The 21,430-nt window shown below is 52.9% G+C and overlaps 1 protein-coding gene and 1 pseudogene across 4 annotated transcripts in view; one reads left to right on the forward strand and one right to left on the reverse strand.

The window, feature by feature from the left end:
* The window catches only part of TRAF5 (TNF receptor associated factor 5), a 46,795-nt gene extending 25,947 nt beyond the window's left edge, over window positions 1-20,848 (reverse strand). The window contains exons 1-3 of one of the 4 annotated variants that reach the window (XM_025877521.1): window positions 20,719-20,848; window positions 19,605-19,670; window positions 7,727-7,812 (exon numbers count right to left, since the gene is read on the reverse strand). The gene's annotated coding sequence lies outside the window, so the exon portion shown is untranslated. Of the gene's footprint in view, window positions 1-7,726; window positions 7,813-10,751; window positions 10,955-19,604; window positions 19,671-20,718 lie in introns of those variants that run through there. The other 3 variants (XM_025877520.1, XM_025877522.2, XM_025877523.1) reach the window with 3 other exon arrangements.
* On the forward strand, window positions 546-1,042 carry LOC112828464 (ATP synthase peripheral stalk subunit d, mitochondrial pseudogene; annotated as a pseudogene).
* Window positions 20,849-21,430: the final 582 nt, after the last annotated feature.

A 21,430-nucleotide genomic window follows, 5' to 3' on the forward strand; every position in this document is an offset into this window, starting at 1 on the left:
AAGAAAATCACATACAATATGCTCCCCAAGGACTCTTACTGAGTTTCTTATAAACACCATTTTTTAGCTTCATAAACTGCTGCCTCTTTTCATTGAGAATTTTCTCGGAATTCCAAAGGACATCTGTGGATGTCAGGATTTAAGTTCTCTACTTACAAATTTCTTCTGATTCATTTTTGGGGAACACATAATGAACAGTCTAACATTCTAAAGCAACAAGAGTTTAGGTTTTAGTTACCATAAAAAACACATATCTAGCAGAATTCAGTCTCAGGTTTAAAAAAGAAAGGCAGGGGCGCCTGGGTGGCTCAGTTGGTTGAGCGACTGCCTTCGGCTCAGATCATGATCCTGGAGTCCCGGGATCGAGTCCCGCATCGGGCTCCCTGCTCAGCAGGGAGTCTGCTTCTCCCTCTGACCCTCTTCCCTCTCGTGCCCTCTATCTCTCATTCTCTCTCAAATAAATAAATAAAATCTTTAAAAATAAAATAAAATAAAATAAAATAAATAAAAAAGAAAGGCAGGGGGACTCTAGGCCGCTGGGGTCAATGAAGGATCTCAAGATGGCTGCGCGAAAACTTGCTCTAAAAACCATTGACTGGGTAGCTTTTGGGGAGATCATACCCCGAAACCAGAAGGCCATTGCTAACTCCCTGAAATCCTGGAATGAGACACTTACCTCCAGGTTGACTACTCTCCCTGAGAAACCACCTGCTATCGACTGGGCTTACTACAAGGCCAATGTGGCAAAGGCTGGTTTGGTAGATGACTTCAAGACGAAGTTTAATGCCCCGAAGGTTCCTGTGCCAGAGGATAAATATACTGTTCGGGTGGATGCTGAAGAAAAAGAAGATGTGAAAAGTTTGCCGAGTTTTTGTCCCTCTCAAAGGCCAGGATTGAGGAATATGAAAAAGAGCTGGAGAAGATGAGGAACATAATTCCATTTGATCAGATGACCATTGAGGACCTGAATGAAGTCTTCCCAGAAACCAGATTAGACAAGAAGTATCCCTATTGGCCTCACAAGCCAACTGAGAATTTATAAATTTGGGTTGGGGAGAAAGCTCTGGCCCTCGTATTGTAAATGCTGGACATTAAAAATAATGATACGGGAAGAAAAAAAAACAAAAGAAAGGCAGACCCTTGTCTGTCTGTCTGTCCATACTCCTTCCATAGGATCCCAAACATCTTGTTTAGATTAATGAAGGTTTGGAAAACTTGGGAATGTTTTTATAAATCATTTTATACTTTGTGGGTTTGTTTTTTTAAAAAGATTTATTTATTTTGAGAGAGAGAAAGAGCATGAGAGCGGGATTGGGCGGGGGGGCACGGCAGAAGGAGAGAGAGAATCTAAAGCAACTCCCTGCAGAGCGAGGAGCCCAACCCTACAACCCTGAGATCACGACCCGAGCCAAAAACCAAGAGTCAAAGGCTCAACTGACTGAGCCATCCAGGAGCCCCAATCATTTTATACTTTCTAAGACATAAGTCCAGGAACTATGCCTACAGAGCTTTCAAGATCTGGTTCTTGGGAGTTACTAGTTACTACAGATGAAATTCCAGAGTGAAAATGGACAGGGCCGGAGACCTGGGCTCCGTCCCTGCTCTGCCACTCACCAGCTATGCAAACTTGAACAAGACACCCCCCACAGCTCCCTCGTTTGTCCATCCCCGCATGGACTCAGCATGGACATGTCCTGGATTGGGTCCCAAGAGCGCAGAGATCTGTGATATTACATCTGTTGTGGAGGGTCTCCAGGGCAAGTAGAGGCAACCAGACACAAGAATGATGCATTATAATGCCCTGGGGGCAAGTACCACAAAAAAACTGTCTGAGCCCAGGTGAGGAGTAGCTAATGCTTTCTGAGGTGTCTGTTGATGTCACAGAGAAGAAAACATCTCAGCTGGACATGAGGAAGGTATCCCTTCTCCTTTCTAGATGAAGGAGATATAAGAATTTTGCAGAGGATATCATAAAAATTCTGGAATGGTTAATAATTAACTGCAGCTCAAGTGGAATGAAGGGAACACACCAGTCATTTGCCTGTTTGTTCTCAGAGCCACTCTCTGCTCTTCTGCCCTGATCTGCATCACGAGGTGGGGTGAGGCTGACCCCCCACAAACTCTTGTTTTCTGGGCTCCCTAGCTTCTGGCTAGGTTCAGCCAATAAGAGACACTGTCAAGGGACTAAAGCGTGGGAGGAAGGGAGAAGCCAGAGTATTTCTCTCCCATCCCTTGGTGCTGGGCAGCATCCCCACAGCGACTGGGTCTCCTCTTTTGTCACCACCAGATGGCCCCTGGCTCTGTGGCCAAGAGTGGTCCCCAGCTCCTAAGCTCTAGAGGGGGTGGGAAGCCTCCCGCCAGAACTCATCTGAGTTACCTCACCCTGAGTCTTCTGTTCGGCTTCCCAGCTTTGCCATCACCTGCATAAGCTGATTCCTGTGCAACTAAATAAATTCCTGTAAGGTCCCTGTGAGTGTGGAGACAGGGGAGGAGCATCGCGCGAACAGCCCTGAATGAATGCCACGCCAGGAATTCCAAATTTTACCTCATGGTTTTGAAAATTTTAGGGATGCTAAACATACAGGACAGGCCTACGCACGGAGTTCAGGGAAGAGGCTAATACAACAGACATGGATGACAATGGCCTGATCTAAGGCAGGGGAAGAGAGAAGCCATGTTTGTGAGGCATTTCTGAGGTAAAACGCAAGGATTTAGAAATGGGTTCAGTGGAAGGGCTGTAAGAGAGGACAGTGGAGGATGAATCCCAGGTTCGTTTGGAAGACTGAATAATTGATGGCACCACCAGGAGAGGATGAAGGAGAGAAGGAGAGAAGCAAGGATGTGGGTAGGGGACTTTTCAGGTTGGGGTCCCTTAGGGACAATCTTAAGAGAGTGGAGGTGAGTGAGACGAGCTGACATCCAGCATCTCTTCCAGAACAAATGATATGATTTCTAGGAGTGGCCACATTTCCTTTGTGGAATCAATAATTGTTTTAAAATTGCCCAAGGCATTAAAAACATTTTTTTTTTACTTTACAAATAATTCAGTTGTCATTTTAGTGATGGCATTTGACATAATAGGTTTAGATCTATGTCAGGAAAATAAGATCTGGAGACAGAAGACATCCCAGAGGGACAGCAGTGGAAAATTCCTTCAAGCCGGTACTGAAGTCTGCCCTTCCCACTCACACCTGTGGCTACAGAGCAGCCCTTGTTTACTCCTTACTTGGGATTTAACGGGTGCTGCTTCCCCCAGAGTAACCGCCATTCAGCCTTGTGTGACCTTCCACCCCTTACTAGGTCCGAGATCCCTCCTGCTAATGACTGCTAGGATCCAGGGGCTGTTGGTAAGTGTACAGAGGTGCCTGGGAAGGGTTTGAGAGGTTTACAGTCTTCCCCCAAGGCTCCTTTGTAAGGGAGGGTCCTGAGAGCTGCAGAGTCAAGAGAGGCTGCTTTCTCTGACAGGTGGGACTGACAGGGCCTGATGACGAGGGGGCACAAAGGCTGGCCAGGAGCCCCAGGACGGTCCTTGAGCTGTGGGCAATGGGGGGGCAACCCCACACTGGCCAGTGAAAGCTACCAATCCCAGGAGGGGCTGCTAGAAGGCAAACTGCCTGTTTCTCAGCTCCGTTGAGGCCTTGCCAGAAGCATAAGGAGCCAACTCCGTGACTGACGCTCGCATTTGGCAACAGGGGGCAGGTGCAAGTATGTTCTTCCCCAGACCCACCCGAGAGCCAACAAAGGGTCCTGGGCTGAAATTAGAGGAGGAGAGATGTGCTTAGTGATGAGGAAAAGTTAAAATGTCAAATCCCCAGATGCAGTGACCCAAGGAGACGCTGGGATCTGTTCCCTGGCTCAGAGAGCCCGGTGCCCATCTGCTAGAAGGACAGGCAGTTCCTGCTTTCAGTCACCTGGCCCTTGAGTTCTAAGATTCTGCTCTTCCAAGAAGAACAGTTACTACCAGGAAAGTGGAAAAAAAAAAAAGAAGAAGAAGAGGAGGAGGAGGAGATGGAGGTGGGGGAGCCGGCAGAAGAGGAAGAAGACACTTTATTTAGTATGTTATCCGCATGGCATGAGGGAGAAGTGAGAGGCATTTAAAGTGGTTACCAAAGCCTCGGTCTTCAGCGGCCCAGAAAGATCTTTCCTTGGACGACAAAACCCCCCAAGACAACTGCTAGGCCTCTGCTCCAACCCTTGACCTTCTCTTCCTGTCTACCATTTCCACGGCTTTTAACACAACAATACGACTACTTTGAGAACTCTGGGAGAAACTGGTGTTATTCTCATTAACCTTTAGCCATGTAGGTTAGACAAAGAGGAAGGGGCCTTGGAGAAACGCAGAAGTAATGAGGCCATTTTCCACCAGGCGTAACGTGGGAGGGAGACCATGCACAGGCCAGGTGACCCCACGACAGCCAGACAAGATGTGACCACAGCCTACCGACGACCCACTGCCCGTCCACGGGATGGGTGGCTTTGGCGTTGCAGGGGCAGAGGTAAGGGTGTATTTTCTTTTTCTTTTCTTTTCCTTATACTTTCCCAGGAGAGGGTCCTCTTGGATACAGGATGAATGATGTGGGTAAGATTTTAATTCCTTTGAAGACAAGTGTGATTTCTCTCCAGGCTGTCAGGAAGCCCCTGGCTCCCCATTTTCCTGGGAGTGCAGAAAAGCCCTGCTGGTGAAGAGAAGGCAGTTCCAGGGCTGAAGGGCATCCCTGCACCCCTCCTGGGGTGCCCACCCCCGTGTGCCCTCAACATCAATCTCACCTATGGGGAAGTCTCAGAGCCCATCTCGAGTCCACCTGGCTCCAAGTGGTGCTATTAGATTGGCTCTCAGAACTTAAGACCAAGAGAAAAAAAACAGAGAGAACACCACTGATCTTCCCACACAAAAGCTTCTTCTTTGGGAAGCTCTGACTCCAGTGTCTCGGCCATCAGACTCAGCTCCAACCCTTTCCCAGTCTTCCCTGCTGTCTGGGGTCAGCTCCTTGGCGAGCTCCTCAGGGAGGTCTCCAGATCCTCAGAGCCAGCCCCATGCCTGGCGCAGAGCACTCGGTCAGCGTTCGCCTAATAGGGGAACTCTAGGATTAATGTGAGGACTTCTTGAAAGGGGGCTGTTGGAAGGAGGGCCACGAAGACAACCTAGGGCAAATCTGAATGAGGCAGACAGACAGCAAGGAGACGGTATGAAACGATGTGAATGGAACCTAAGGGCTGGAATTGGATAGGGGTCAGGATTACACTCAGTGAGGCTATGTCTAGGCTCAGAGCCAGCTAATTTACATGCACAGGCTCATTTTAATCCTGACAGCAACCCAATAACGGATACATCATTAGCATCCCCAGTTTGTTGAATGAGGAAACTTGGAGATTTCCCATAGCCAGGAAGCAGTGGAGGCCCTCAGGGGATAAGGAGGTGCTGGGGTTCCTCTCTGCTTCTCCAAAGCCTGCCAAGAGGCAGTGTGGGATGCTGGCCACCACTCTGGGCTCTGGAGTCAACCTGCCTGGGCACAAATCCTGATTCTATCCCTGAATAGCTGTATGATCTCAGCCAAGTTACCTGGTCTCTATGCTTCTCAGTTTCTTCATCTATAAAACAGTGATAATGATAATAGTAGTTACCTCAGAGAATCTTTGAAGATTAAATAAGTTAATGCCATACGTCAGGGGTCAGCCGGCCCACCACTTGGTTTTGTAAATAAAGTTTTATCAGAACAGAGCCATGTTCATTTGTTTACATATCTTCTACGGTTGGTTGGTTGTTGTTACTGTTGTTGTTTTTGCTACCACAACTGAGTTGAACAGTTGTGCTTCAGACCATATGGCCCAAAGCCTAAAATATTTACTATGTGGTTCTTTACAGAAGAAGTTTGCTGACCGCCGTATGCATGAAGAGCTTATAATGGTGGTACATAGGAATTGCTAGGAGGGTTATGATTCTGATTCTGACTGAGCATTTGCCTCAGAGCCCCTCCATCAATGTCCCCCACTCTGAGGGATAACCTGACTGTCTGACATGTGGGGCACTGTATCAGGCTCCGGGGGCCAGGGAAGAACAAGAGAGAGAGGGTCCAAGTCTCCTCCTGTGGGGCTTACAACCTAATGGAGGAGACAAGGGAGTAGCGACAAAGGAGGCAGTTACAAACTGTGATAAGTCCTCTGAAGGAAATAAACAGGATGTTGAAATAAGAAACAGAAGCAGCCACTGTAGACAGGAAGGCCTCAGGGAGGAGGTGATACTTGAACAGCCAGGGGAGGATGAGAAGGAGCAAGTGTGAAGAGCAGCAGGACGGACACAGCAGGTGGAGGAACAGCAAGGCTAACACTCGGTTCTGGGAAAGGCCTTGCTGTGTTTGAGAAACAGAGAGGAGGCCCGTGTTGCCTAATGTCAGGGACAAGGGGAAGAGCAACAGGAGCCGGGGAAGGAGCCAGGTCACATGGGCCTGGGCGCCCACAGGAAGGAGTCTGGTTTTGTTCTAAGAACAAAGCAACGGGAAGCAGCATGAGTATTTTAAGGAACTAATGGCAGTGTCTGCTTTGGAGCCTGCAAAGACCACTACGGATGCCGCACGGACAAGGGGCTGTGAGGGCCGGGGGGGCGGAGGGAGAGCAGTCAGGAGGCTGATGGAGTGCAGACACTGCAGCAGTCGGAGAGACAGCGCAGACCTGGACCATGGTGGTGGCAGGGAAATGGAGCAGTCCAGGGACTGAATATGAGGCTGGGAGGCAGCGAGGACGGGAGGCTGACACCAGGATTGGGCCTCAACACCTGGGTGGAGGTGGTGCTGTTCCCTGACATGGGGAAGAGTGAAGGCAAAGGGAGGGAAGTCAGGAGTCATTTGTGACCATAGGGAGAAAGCCTAGTCTCTTTTCCTGAAGACACCCCTTCACGCAGGAGACAATGACCTCGGGCTCCCGCCCCCACCCCAGTGCGACTTGCCTAAATATTCCCCTCTCCGTCCTATGTTCTTTTCATGCTTGTGTGTGTTCCCTCACTCACTGGTGTGCTGTGCATGCACTTTGCTTTTTCTGCATCCCTATATTCCTACCCCCATTCCCCCGTCCGGGCCCAGAAGTGATAGTGATGAGTGGCAGTTCTGATCACAGAGTTGAGTCCTGAGAGCCCACCCACTGTGCCCTCCCCTACAGTCAGCACCCCCATTAAGGCTTGAGTCACACCACACCCTTGTGGGTGGGCACGGCACCTCGTCGACTCATCTTCACGCCTGTGCATTAAGTTGGACCTACTTCCATGATTTCCCCAGATACCAGCTCCTCCCCAAGACAAGGCGCTGCTCCCGCTTATCGAGGACCCTTCGCTAAGCTAACTGCTCTTCCTCTAGCCAGAGTTGCCTTTCTCATTTCTCTGTCTCCTCCTCCAAACACATTCTCCTCCTCACTTCACCCAAAGCATTATTCTGGATTCATAGTTACACTTTACTATCTCCCACTAAAGGTTCACTCATTCAATCACTTTTTGTAAATCACTCCTTTGCTGAGGACCTACTGCACGCAGACACCGATGAGGAAACAGCAATGCAGCACGGTGGGCCCGGATTCCTCACACCCCCACCCGCACCCCCACCCCCGTCCCGTCACGGGCAGTGGGCAGTGGGCTCCGGCCCAGCAGCACCCGCACCGGCCACTTCCCCTCCCCCCCACCCCGAGCAGGGCCTGCAGACTTGTGTCCCTCCTAGGACCCCATGGGCACCTCCCTGCAGCTTACCTGCTCTCCCAGTTCTCCGTACCCCGCCCCTGAACAAGCTGGGGGGCCCGAATCCTCTGGGTGTTGGATGGGCGAAGGAGGGCGGCCTAGGTAGTTTGGAAAAGCATACTACATTAGTTCGATGACCTAAACTGTAATCATACAATCAGACCCACCAATCAGTGTGTCCTAAATTGTAGCCCTGTTGCCCTTTATGTGGCATTTGGCACTTCCTCCTTGAAACCCCCTGATCCCTTGGCCCTGGGGACACTGTGCTGTGTGGCCTTCTCCCACCCCTGACCACACTTGTGCAGGGCTCCCTGCGGGACTCCCCTGAGATTGGGTCAGCCTCTGTCCCTCATTCTTGCCAAACTCCCACCTCTCCTCACGGGAAAGGCCCAACCGGTCTTCTTTCCAAATGTGGGTGGGGGTCCCTACTTCCTCACGTCCTGGGGCGTCATCTGAGCCTTACGGTTTTCTCGTCCTCTCCCTTCCCAACCATCCTACCGTCTCATGCACACGGGGAGAAGGAGAGTCCAGGGGCCCGGCCAAGCAGAGCCACGTGGCAGTGTGGAGACAGCCAAGAGACAATGGCTGGGAGGCTGCGATTGGGCTTGGAATCAGAAGCCTGGCCCGGCCCCACCTTCCATGGCCCATGGGTGCTCTGGGGAAAGGGGAGGGCCCTGAGACCCCCCTAGACAGGATCCACAGCAGACACGCCAAGGTGGATTCAGAAACCTTGGTTTGACCTTTTGGCGACTTTTAGCTACTAAAGGCCAACCTCATTCTAGCCGTGCCTCATCTCTCACACGAGCTCACGCCCAGCTGCCTCTGGGCCAGGTCACATCTCCAAAGCTGTGTGACACACTGCCCACTGCCTCAGAGCCGGGAGAGGCTGCGGCTGGGGCAGGAGTCGATGTTCTGCAAGGGGCAGACGGAGCAATCCCCTCCTGATCAGCGGCGAGGCCAGCTCTGGCCCCGGGGCCCACGGAGAAATTGGATGGGACCAGGCGTGGCCCTCTCCTCTCAGCTCTGTACTGGGGCAGTATAACCTAGAGGCTTCCTGAGGTCTGCTACTCCAGGTGTACCCCAGATGCCCAGCGCACACATGGGTGGGCGTCCTTGAGGCGTACTCACAGAACGCTCGAGCCCCTCACACAACCCAGGACATCGGGTTCTTAGGATCAGGACAGCAGAAGAGGGAGAGAAGGAAGGGAGCCCGGGGGGGGGGGGGGGGGGGGGCAAGAGAAAGAGAAAGAATTTGAAAGAATGACTTTCTCCCCAACCACTGAGCCAGTCAACTGTACAAGGGCTTAAGGGATCAGCGAGCCAGGGATATCACAGCTTTTAAAAAATAGTGACACTCATCAAACCAAATCTCATGCAGAAACATCAGTAAATAAAAGTCTACAGAGGAACTGTTTTGGGGGAAACAAGGCCTGTTTGGGTTTCCTGCGATCTGTATCCCGCTGGCAACTTTTTTGGGTCATCTTCGGGGTTCCACGGTTTGCTCTTTCAAGATAATAATTCTAACACTACCACTCACACACACTAGTCCTTAGCAGTGTGTAGGCTTACACACGACATCACACGCAGTCCTCACACCAACCCTGTGGCAATACTACCATCGTCACCCTTCTGATGGACGACGTACCCGGGGCCCGAGCTGTCAAGCAACTTCACGTGGCGGAGCAGAACCGCACTCTAGGCTTCCTGACTCCAAGTCCAGTGCTTTTTGCTCTGTGTCATGGCTACAGGGAAATGTACCACATTTCGCCCGACACCTGGACGGAGGTCTGGGTGAGAGGCAGGACAGCCTAGAGACCAGCTCTGGAATCAGACCGTGGGGTTCACTTCCTTCTGTCATCCACTTACCTGAGTCATCTCTTCCTCATCTAGAAAATGGGACAATAATAGTACCTGCCTCTAAGGCTTGGGGTTAGGATTAAATGTGTTCATTCATGTAAATTACTAGCACACAGTGCCTGACGTATAAATAAGCACTTAATATCCGAGCATGTCCATCCTTTACTCCTAGTCAGCATGTATTCAGTGCCTGCTGTGTGCAGAGGCCCATGCCTCATTCTACAGTGGGGGAGGACCCCAAGTTACCACACAGTTCCCGTCCCCCAGACAGCTGAGTCCAGGTGGGGACCATGCCTACATACAAAGTACAACAACCAAATGCCCTAAGAGTGTGCCCTGGAGCATGATAAAGATGCTGGCTTGGACATCTTCCCCCAGAGAAACAGACCTCTGTTTGGGGAGCCTACGTGTCACAATATTTTAGCCTACCCCATAATGTACTTCAGAACTGAGATCTCTCAGTAGTAGCTAGAAGTCTGCTTGTTGAGCAAGTTTCTGGGCTAGATTCCATAGCAGGTTACCATGTGAGACACACAGAGCTGGACCATTGGGCCAGCTCCTAGACCATTCCTCTTCCTCCCCACTAGCCACTCCTCATTTCCCCATCACTCAGAGGACCCAGGCTGGTGCTGGACCTTTTTCTTCTCTCCAGGCTCATTTTTCTGGTGAGCTCATCTTGGCTCCTGCCCTAGAGGCCATCCGAGGCTGACAGCACCCCAATTTCTATCCACAATCTGGACCTCTCCTCATTCCAAGTGCCCGGTCCACATCTCCCTGTTCGTTCACCAGACACCTCTGTAGTAACACAGCCAACCCCGCCCAACCTGCTCCTCCCAAGGCCTTCCTCCACCTCAGCAAAATGGCGCCACCAATCACCCTACTGCTTGGGCCAAAACTTTGGAATCACCCTTGGCTCTTCTTACTCTGCACCCCACAACACAGATCCTCCCAGCTCTTCTTTCAAACATCTCAAACTGCTGCTCCCTACTTTCAGCACAGCTACTCTGCTCTAAGTCAGCATCCTCTCCCACTGGAAACAGCATTAATCTCTTAGCTGGCCTCCTGCCTCTGCCCTTCCCCATAGAGCTCAGTCACACCCCAGAAGCCAGAGCCATCTGTTTAAAAACAGAAGTCAGATATTCCACTCCTCAGCCCCAGTGGCCCCATCTCTCGGGCTTACAGCCAGTGTTCTTCGCGTCCTGCGTGATCTGGCCTGTCCTCAGTTTCTATGCACACATTCCAGCCACACTGGCCTCGCTTCTTCCTAACCAGCGCGAGAGCCTTTCCTTGCTGTCTGTCCGCCTGGTGCCGGAATGGCTTGTTCCCACACTTCAGGTATCTGCTCAAACGCTACCTCACAAGTGAGGCCCTCGTCGACTGCCCCACTGGGAAACACCACCTCCCTGACGCCACACCCCCTCCCCTGAGGCATTTCTCTCCAAAGCACTCACCACCGTCAGGCGTGGTATAGGTTTACTTCTTTACCTCCGAACTTCCCCAGCCAGAATACAAGCTCTGGGGGGGCAGAGGGGTTTCTTTTGTTTACTGAGGCCCTGACACTGGACGGTGCATGTGATAGGTACACCATAGACACTGACGGAGAGTATCTGATACTGAACGGATCCCTTACCAAAAGCTTCATTTCCCACCCATCCTGCTTCCCAGTGCCTAAACCTTCTCATCTCAACCCTTTCTAAGTCCTGAAATGCCACCAGTTCCAGCTAGACGGGGCAAAGCTGGCTAATAATGCTGGCTGACTTGGGGAGGGGGTGTCAGGGTCAGGAGGGGAGGGTCCAGCCAGGCGGGGCTGGAAAAGCGGAGTTTGAGCCCCACTCCTTACCCCTACTAAAGTGAACTAGACCCTGGGGATGTGTCACAGGGGGAGCCAGGTACTGGGGAAGGAGAGGAAGACGCCGAGAAGGATTTTTAAAGGTAGACAGGCCAACCTTTCGGTCAATAAACATGTTTGGGGCCCTCACCCAGGTGCCTCACAAGGTGCTAGAGAGCTGGCACATTTGCCAGGGTCGCTTTTCTGGAGGCTTCATCATGCAGACAGGTAACAGAGTTGGAGGCCAGGTTTTCCTTTTCAGCCCATTCTCTTGTTTTCAGTATCTATTTCAAACCTTTCTCTTCTCCATAAACCTTGACCACGCCCCCCCCCCCAGCCACCCGCCAGGACCCGGCCCCTTCTCACCCAGAAACTTCACTTCCTACTGCACAGAAAAAAATAGAAGTCTTCAGACCAGAACGACCTCCACTTCCTGACATCAGTCCTGCGTGTCTTCCTGCATGGGGGGCCCCTGCTCTGCCCTCTCCCTCCCAGGGCGTGTTAGAGGTGACCTCTGAATTAGGGCAACCTCTCCCCCTGTCCTGAACTCCTGCCTTCTCAGGGGGGACTGGACTTAACATCCATTGTCTCCCACCCCACCTTCTTCATCGCCAACTTCTCCTGGTCGGCTGGCTCCTTCCATCAGCGTTCACACAGGTCTCTCCAGAGAGCAAAGCAACACTAAAAATCCACACGCTCATATTTCTCAAAAGTCTGAGCTCTCTCCTTCCTTCACAGCCAACCTTCTTCATTCACCCTCACCCTTCCCCAGTGGAGTGACCGTCTCCACTGGCCTCTCTTCAATCCAATCCTCGGCCCATTCCAGCCGGGCTCACATCCTCACCAAGCCACCCAAAGCAGCAACGGCTGGGTCACTAATGCCAATGGTCTGTTTTCAGTCTTCATCTTACCTGGCTCCTCAGCAATGTCTGACATTGTTGCCCCCCAATCCCTCCTCCAAACACACACTCTCCCTTGCGCTTCCCTGAAACCACACTGCCCAACACCAGAGACAATGCATGAACTAACAGCTCCCAACCATCTCTCTCTCCCCACCCTGCACCTCCTCTGCATCTAGACTCACATTCAGGCTGCCCACACCGTGCCTCCTTCTGACTGTCCTGCAGGCACTCCAAGGCTAACACATCCCCTCTCCCAAGTTGCTCTCTCTCCAGAGCTCCCTTGTAGTGAAGACCCACTCTTTATATTCCTTGGCATCATCTGGCCAATGCCTTCCCGCCCCCTCCCCATCCTATCAGTCACAGAGGCCCCCTGAGTGTACCTGACGGGTACATTCCATCTTCTTCTCTCCACCACCCTCACAACCAACACCCTGATTCAAACCACCACCCCTGTCAGCTGGGCCCACCGCACAGCCTCCTACAACTAGTCTCCCTCAGCCACTCGCTCCTCCAGAGCATTTTTCACACAGAGCCTAACTGAGCTTCTGAAAACACCAAGCTGCGTCACTCACACGATCTTTTCACGGCCTCCCAATCCTCTTAATGTCCCCAAGCCCTAACACACGCTGCAGCGGTCCTGCCTACATCCCCAGTGTCATCTGGGAGCCCCCTTCTCCCCTTGCCCATTCTCCATCCTCCCTGGCCTCCCTGTCATTCTTCACACACGTGGCAAACCTGCCCCCGCAGCCTTCACCCCGCTGCTCTCCCTCTCCCTCTGCTCAAGCTTCAGTCTCTGCCGGAAACAGCCTGTCCGCCCTCGCCTCTCTCTCACTGAGCCAAACGCCCCCTGAGGCCAGCTGAAGCATGTCATACTCAGCTAAGCCTTCCCAAGCCTCCTTAGCCAGGTTCGGTCCCCTCTTCCTCCTCGTATGCTATTCATCACACTCTGCTTCTCCTCCACAGCACAGGCTGTGATTGCAATTCGTTTCTTTATGTAATTATCAGTTCAATATTTATCTGCACCAGCAAACAGAAGGCAGGGCTGGGGCCGGGTCTTTTTCAGGGTGCTGGCAGAGCAAACGCTCAGATATCTGAGTGAATGAAGAGCTACCACTTTAGGGGCCTACAATGTGCTAGAAGCTTACATGGGTTGTTCCCACTTCGCACAGCAACCCAACGAGGTATAGGCACTAGTCTTACTATTCGTGTTCCCATTCTACCCATTAGGATTATAGAAACGTATTCAAGGGGCCACGGGTGGTAAGTGCTGCCTTAATCTCAGGCTGGTCTCCTCTCAAAGCCACTACACCACACTTCCCTCAGCACCTGACACACAGAAGGAGCTCAACCAAGAGGGACAGATGGAGTACCCACTATGTCATCTCTTTGGTCCTCACAGTCACCCTTGAGGCCTACAAAGAAGAATTACAATTCCTCTCTCCCAAACGAAGGAAGAAAAAGGAGTCTAGGGGTTCAAAAGGTCACCAGCAGTAGGTGGCCATGCTGGGCTAGTCCTAGGTCTCCTGGCTTCTATCTAGAGTGATTTTCTCCCAGCATAATCACAGCTAGGCATGGATGGGTGAAATTATGCAGGGAAGCCATGCAGAAAAGAGGTAACATAGCAGGCCTGAGACTGCCATCCTTAGAAATGTTAGAAAGTTCTGCTTCCAAGGATGGCCCTTGGTTAACCTCTTGGAGGGTGGATTTGTGGCAGGTTCTCCTAACTGATTCAGGTGGTGCACTGTGCCCAAACTATTTTTGCAAACAATGTGATTATTGCTGAGCACCTGTTTTTCTTCTGCAGGTCTGGAATTTTGGTATAAGTTAGGCAGAGGATGCCTACAGGACCAGTCCTCAATAAAAACCCTGGACACCGAGTCTCTAATGAGCTTTCCTGGTAGACAACATTTCACACATTGTCACAATTCATTGCTGGAGGAATTACGTGACCCTCTGTGACATCGATGGTGGGGAGGACTCTTGGAGCTTGCGCCTGGCTTCCTCCAGACTTCGCCCTGTGTGCCTTTTTCCTTTGCTGATTTCGCTTTATATCCTTCCACTGTAACGAATCGTAGCTGTATGACTATATGCTGAATCCTGTGAGTCCTCAGAGAATATCACGGAACCTGGTTGTGGTCTTGGGGAAGCATTCCCAACAAGAGATGAAGTTGAGTTTTCTTTGAAAAGGGTGAGGGGCATGAATTAGTCGATTAAAACAGGAGGCATTCAAGGCAGAAGAAATGATGTGAAGAAAGTTGGAAACAGACAAGTCAGATGGAGAAGACCCTACAGCCGTTTGACATAGTCAAGCAGAGCTGACATTGAAAGAATCAAGCATCACGCCTGCAGGTGGAAGAGATGGGTGCTAGAGAAGTTGCACTTGTTCGAACGGTCCAGCATCAGTGAAGTGAACCACTTGAAGTCACACATATGGAACCAGTGCCAAGGAAGGATTGAAAGAATTTAGTGTCTGGTTGTCCACAGCTAACATCCACAGCGTCAGACATTTCTCAGAAAGGTCTACAGAGGTGCCACCGAGCAGGTGAAGCAACATCCCAAATTACTGGCTTTTCAAATAAACCACCTTAATGTGAGGAAGTCAGTCTGCTCCAGAATAATCTACTTCCCATCCACGAAGGGCAGCTATTCACTCCTTCCTTTGTCCCTTTGAAATGCCTCTGCTCATAGTCCAATATCCCTCCCATCCCTCCTGTCCACTTCTCACTCCTCAGGAGGGCTTCCTGGAACAACCCCACCCAACTGTCGAATCACTTCTTTTATTCTGCAACTCCTTAGCATGGAAGCCTTCACTTTATGTTAACTCATTTGCCTTTAACCCAGGGAAGCATGGTCAATCTTCCTAGGTTGTATCATAGGTATCTTCCCAGCCTCTTCCTCAGAATCTTAATGTCCTGAAGGCAAAAGAGGGACTTTCATGACTGTTTGGCTTCACCCCACCCACTTGCCTCCATCCTCCAGCATCGAGAGCCCCTCTATCAGAGGGCTCAGCGCACAGCCTGGCTATTCCAAGCTACGCCCCCCCCACCCCGGTTGGGGAGCACGGAAAGGGCTCTGGCTGGCAACTTTGCACCCAGCTAGCTTCACTCCACATCCTGCTCTGGTGGCCTAGCTGGCCACTAAAAGAAGGGCTTTGCTCCTGGTAATCAGGCCAGTGCCTGTATTTTGCTTTCCAAATCCTTCCTATCTCTTCTGCTGGGTGCCTGATTCACCTCCCTACCCAGCACTATTTTCCCTCCAACGCAGCAGCTGCTCTGCCCACAAATTATTCTAAAGACTGGAATCCTGCCCCTAAAACCTCCCTGGGGCCAGGCCTCCCGTATCTGCTGCTGCCTGCCCTCTGCCTGCCAAGGGCTTGTCCCAGCTTCTCCCCGCCATGCCCTGCCCCATCCCAGCTCACCTGCCCACCCCCCGGCCCCCAAAACTGAGGTCTGCCTGGTGTAGAGATTACAAAGTGACAGCACCAGGCTAGTATAAACGATGGTCTGCCCTGGCACTTGGCAGTTCTTTTGTTTGTCTGTTTTTAATTTAAATTTGAATGCCTTTAGGCTAGACACACATTTTGCGCCTCCCCAGAGACCCCACAACTCCCTACTGCTATCACACACATGGAAGAAGAAAACCAGCTTTACTGACTACCCACCAGACACCAGGCTTATGGGTACGTATTGGCTCATTTAATCCTTCCACCGACCGCAAGTGAGCGACATTACTATCTCTGTGGAAGCACGGAGGCTCCTGGAAGTTGGGCTTGCCCAACTTGCCCACATCATACAACTACAACCAGCAAGCCATAAATTCAGATTCGGACCCAGACCTCCCAGCTTCTGAAAAGTCCACACTATTTCCACTATGTATTTACGGCGGCCCCTCTGCAGCGGGCAGGAGGGGAAACGGGAGGAGGGCAGGGCAGCACATGAATGCACAATTAAGGTAGTCCAGGAAAGAGGTCACCTGGATGGGAACTCAAGTAGCAGCCGTGGTGCCCAGAACTGGCTGGAGGAGACAGGCCAGACGTTATGGTGGGAGAACCATGGTGTCTGCACGGGTTAGGGAGAACTCAGAGCTTCCTTCTCTTCAGATGACTTGGGTCAGGTGTCTAAGGGGCTCCTGAAACATCATGGTGAAGGTTTTGTGTGTCACAAATCAAACTGGCTGGGAAGAGAGCTGGGGGAGAGACAGAATCCTTTCCTTAAGGGTGTTGGTTTAAGCCTTGGGAGGTCAGGAGGGCTCTAGGGAGAGGAGCGCAGGGGATAGAGGGCCAGCCTGAGGACACAGCCTGGGCTTCATACCAGCACTTGCAGAGCAGGAGGATGAGAAGCTCGAGGTCAAGGAAGGGGGCGTCAGTGGGGACAGTGGGGCACCCTCCAAGGAGATGGGCAACAGCTGCAGAGCAGGCTGGCGACTGAGGATTACCAGGCCCCAGAAACCCTCGGGCAATCTGAGCAGCAGGGCAGGTGCATGGCACTGAGTGAGGAATACAGCATAAGTGCAAGCGCTCGCTGCTCTTTCCAGAAGCTTCTCAGTAAAAGGGAGAGAAGAGGGGATGCAGAAATGTGGGGTTTTCCTGTTTAACAGAGGCTGAACTAGTGGGGCAGAGGAAGGAGTCAGTGGTCAGGGAACAACGGAGGTAACCTGTCAGAGGGAGGAAAGGGCTGAATCAGGGGTGTAAGGTGGAGAAGGTGTTCTCCCATGGGTCAGGAGAGTACCTTTTCCCTGAGAGAAGACAGACCACGGGGGAACTCCCAGGGATGTTCTGAACTGGTGAGCAGAGGAGCCTGTGGAGCGCGTGTCCAGCCATGAGGCACAGGGAGCTGCTGAAAGTGAGATGGGTCCCCCTTCCCTGCTCACACCCCCCAGGGAGGGGCGCGCCCCAGGCTCCGTGATTCAACGCGGGGCCCACAGACCCTGCAGGTACATGCAGACGTCCCCTGCCCTCATTGCCACCTGATCTTAGCATGCACCACCACCTGCCTCCTGATAACAATATGCAGACTCATCACTGTCGCTGCAAATGGGTTTTGAATTTTTCTGTCAGGACTGATGAGTATTTTCACTTTTATTTCCTCTTTGGTCTTCTAGCCCACTTCCTCACAAGACAGGGCCTGCCGGGGGCCATATGGATCCACTGCTGTCTGACCTTCCAAATAAAGCTTTTCTCTGGGCCAAGCAACAAACTCAGAGGGGCCTAACCCTGGCTTCAGCCGTGGCAGGAACCCTCCAACCCTGGGGAATCACTTCTGCCCCTGTGACCTGTTCTCTCCCCCAACACACACACACACAGACACCCACACAGCTCTGCTTCAGTGATGACTCCCGTCCCAGAGGAGCCTCAGTAAAAGCCACCATCTGGGCAGAAAAAGCTCTTGAGAGACTGGGTCTGCCACTGCTCCCCCCTTCCCTCGGTCAGTTAGCTCTGGAAGACCCCGGATCAGTGCCGAAGGTGTCAGGCAGCCTTTAATGAATGCCTTTCTGGTTCACTCCCACTCCTCCCACCCAGAATCCTGACTTCCCCTAGCTGAAATAACTGAAGAGCACAGGACGTAGAGCCCAAAGACTTGGGCTAGGGTCCTAGATGGTCCCTACATTCTGTGAGATCTTTCCAGTCACTTCTGAGCCCCAGCTTGCAGCCAGCTAAGTGGAAGGAACAGCACCTGCCTCTCCCGGGGAGGCAGGGAGAGGTTAAGCAGGTAAGAAAGGCTATTTTCAAACTGCCCAGAGCTCTTCTGATTTCTGGGATCTAAGCAAGTCCTGCTGGCAGCTCAGCCTCTCTAGAGCCCCGCCCGGCACCTGTCCCCCAGCCATCAGCCCCTAGCAGCCTCCGAGCCCAAGGGAGACACATCTCAAATGAATTCGACACTGACATCTGTTTAGGCCGACTCTATGCTAGACTCCAGGATACCAACAAGAATAGACACGGGTCTTGCCCCCAGTTCACTCAGCTGGGCAGAGCTAAGAGCAGATGTCTGTTTGCGTGGCGGCCAGGGCAGAGTCTCCAGAACCTGCTCCATGTCGGTGGGAATAGACCAGACATGCGTCACCAGAGTCCAGACTGAGGAGGAGGTGGGCAGATTTAGCTTCCAGGGTGGGGGCCTGGAAGCAGACACCTGGCCCAGCATGGGAGCCTAAAGGGTTACTACATGCAGTGCTTCGCCCTCACCATCTGGGAGATGTGGACAATAATCCTGCTTTGTTCTGACTTCCTAGGATCTCATGGAGGACAAAATGAGAACAGCAGTGAGAAAATGCTTCAAAAAGGAAAGAGTTTTATAAACATGGACTTATTTTTCTTCAGGGTCCTCTGCAGTAAAGCTGAGATAATCACAGAAGGTCGGTTTCTCTAAAATGCTGGCGAGCCTTTCCCATGGGTAGCCTAACAGGACTGACTCAGAGGCACCCAGCTCCCTTGGCTGCACATCATACGCCACTGAAATATCCCCCTTACTGCACTTGGTACTGTCATGGATGGGGCCTCCTCTCCTTTCCCTATTCTTCCCACTGCCCTGCCACCCAGGGCCGATGGGTACTCGGGTGATGGCTTGCTGACAGATGGACACACTGCCCATCCTGCTCCCATTGACTCAGACCTCAGCCCAGAGGACCTGAGAAAATCACCTCCTCCATCACTGCCCCTCCAGCAGGATGTCCAGAGGCTAGCTCGGATAGGAGACTTTCTTCCGCTTCCGTCTAGGATGGGGGTAGGGAGGTTCCAGGATCTGAGTGCCTACCCATTCCACAGAGTTCAAAACAGAACAATAACAAAACCAAGAAAGAATCTACAGGGGCTGGGTATTTTCTGCTTGCACCTCACACACATCTGTCTTGCGGCAACGTCTGTCCTGTGCAAACTGGAGTAGAACTGGGGGGGGGGGGGAGGGGTGTTCAGATGATGCGTGTTCACCCAAACCCTCAGCAGTGCTAACACGCTTTCATGGCCCACGTGAGAAGGGCAGAGCGGCCAGCAGCACTCCGGATTTGGGAGGTCCTCCCCGGCCTTTGCAGGCCTAAAACTCCCTCACACGCACTGAGCCCGTTCTATTCCCAGAAGTACTTCAGTGTCTTTGCATTTTGTCTTCCAGAGCCCTTTTAAAATGCAAACGCCCCTGGAAGAAGAAACCGTATTCCACTGGCCCCAGCCACACAGCACCTGTGCCCAATAAATATTTACAGAATTAAATTGGTTACTAGATGCCTGTCCTCACAGGACACGGGTGGGAGCCCAGGGCTGAGAAGGGTGGGGCTGCAGGGACAGCCTGGGCAGGGAGCCACGCCTCCTTCCACCTACCTCACCGCTCGCCCCGAGCAGCCCGGCCAGCCACAGCCAGATAACTTGAATTAGGAGAAAGTAAATCTGAAATAGCCAAATATGGAAACTCTTCAGGAGGGGGCAGAACGAGCCGCGAAAGCCGGCAGCGGCTGAGCGGCGCAGCGGAGTGAACCACAGGAGCGTGGCCCCAGGATTCACTGAAAAGTCTCAGAACCGCCAAACCCCTGCAGGGCAGGAGCAAGGGGGAGGCAATCTGGCCTGGAAAACCCAGATCCTACCAATTCTCTGCGTGTCCCTGCGCAACTCACTCCACCTCCCTGAACCTTGGTTTTCTCCAAGACCCCTCTGAGCTCAGCTTAGGGTGTGTGTGCATGCAGTGTTGTGTTTTGTCTCGTGTTGTGTCGTGTTTCTAAATGAGCACGCTCAATCGAACAGTTTGTGGAGGTTTGCATTCATCCCAATATTCCAGTTTCATTCCGGAGGGCTCTGGTCGGAGAAGTCCTGCAGAAGTGGCGGGGGTGCCTAAGGGTACGGAGGGAGAGCCTAGGGTTTGCAGTGTGTGTGTATACCGGGCTCGCCCGAACTCCCCCCACCCCCTCCTGCGTCCCCCAACCTGAACCTGGTCCCTCCAATCTACAGCCGCGCTCTGGACCAGCTCCCCAGCTCCGGACCCCCAGTTGCGTCCACACCGCACCCTTCACCTCCTAAGAAAACCAGCTCCCAGCCGCAGAGCCCAGCTGTCTCCCGCACCGCCCCCCCCCCCCATCTTACCCCCTCGCCTGCAGCAGCGGCCACCTGCCGGGCGGGCTGCCCCTGCCCCGGCCCGGCCGCCTCGCGCCCAGCCTCCCCCCCCCCCGACCCCGCCGCGCCCTCCCCGCACTGGTCGGAGCGCTGGTCGCGGGACTCGCTGAACGCGAGCGGGGCGGGAGGGGAGGGTGGCCAGGACCGCGGCCCCAGCAGCCCGGCGCTGGGCGCGGGGAGGAGGCTGAGGGGCTCGTGCCGCTGCGGCGCTTTCGGTTTCAAAGCAAACGGGACGGGCCGAAAAGCGCTCTTCGGTCCCCTCACTCCAGCCCTACAGCTGTGGGGCTGGTCGCTGCTGCCACCGCCGGGGCGGCGACCTGCCGGGACTCACGTATGGCTCCGCGCGGGGTGTCCGCTGGCGCGGGTCCGCAGGCGCGCGGCTACTCCAGGCAGGGGCCGGCGGCGAGGCGGGGGCGAGGCTCTCAGCCCCCGATCCCTGCGAGCAGAGCCCTGCTGGGGGAAGAAGGAGGGCGGGCCCGGGACCCGGGAGGGGCGGGACCTGGGGCGGGGCCCGCGAGCGGTCTGGGCGAGGGGCGCAGGCCCCGGGGAAGGGCGGAGGCGCGGGAAGGCGCTCGGTAGGACGCTGAGAGAACAGTTACCGAGCAATTAGAAGACTAACCCACCCTCACTAGAATCACAAGTACTTACAAATAAAAAGTTTCTCAGATTTTCCTCAAGTGCCTCTGAACTGTATACATCTTACCCTTCAACTTGGCACAACCAAATTCAGCCTACCCTTTTTCATGCTTTGACCCCCAATCAGTCCTTCTTGATCTTCCTTAGCAGTAGCGCAAATTTGCCAGCCCTCCTCCTTGCTGCTGGTCTAGCAATCCCTTAGAGATGTCGAGGTTGCCCTTGGAGCAAGGGCTTCCCAAACATCTCTTTGGATTTTCTAAATTACCTTGCGAAGCAGGCCCGGTCCTCCTCATTTTACCTATAAGCTATCTGAGGTCCAGAGAAGTGACCTGAAGTGAAGTGCCAGAAGCCGTGCTCTAGCTACAACTTGAATCCGCCTCTCCCGACTCCTAAACACAGGACTCTTT

Source organism: Callorhinus ursinus, unplaced genomic scaffold (assembly GCF_003265705.2).
Source record: "Callorhinus ursinus isolate GAN/ISIS: 27379988/994484 unplaced genomic scaffold, GSC_fseal_2.0 scaffold13, whole genome shotgun sequence".
Taxonomy (NCBI): Eukaryota; Metazoa; Chordata; class Mammalia; order Carnivora; family Otariidae; genus Callorhinus; species Callorhinus ursinus.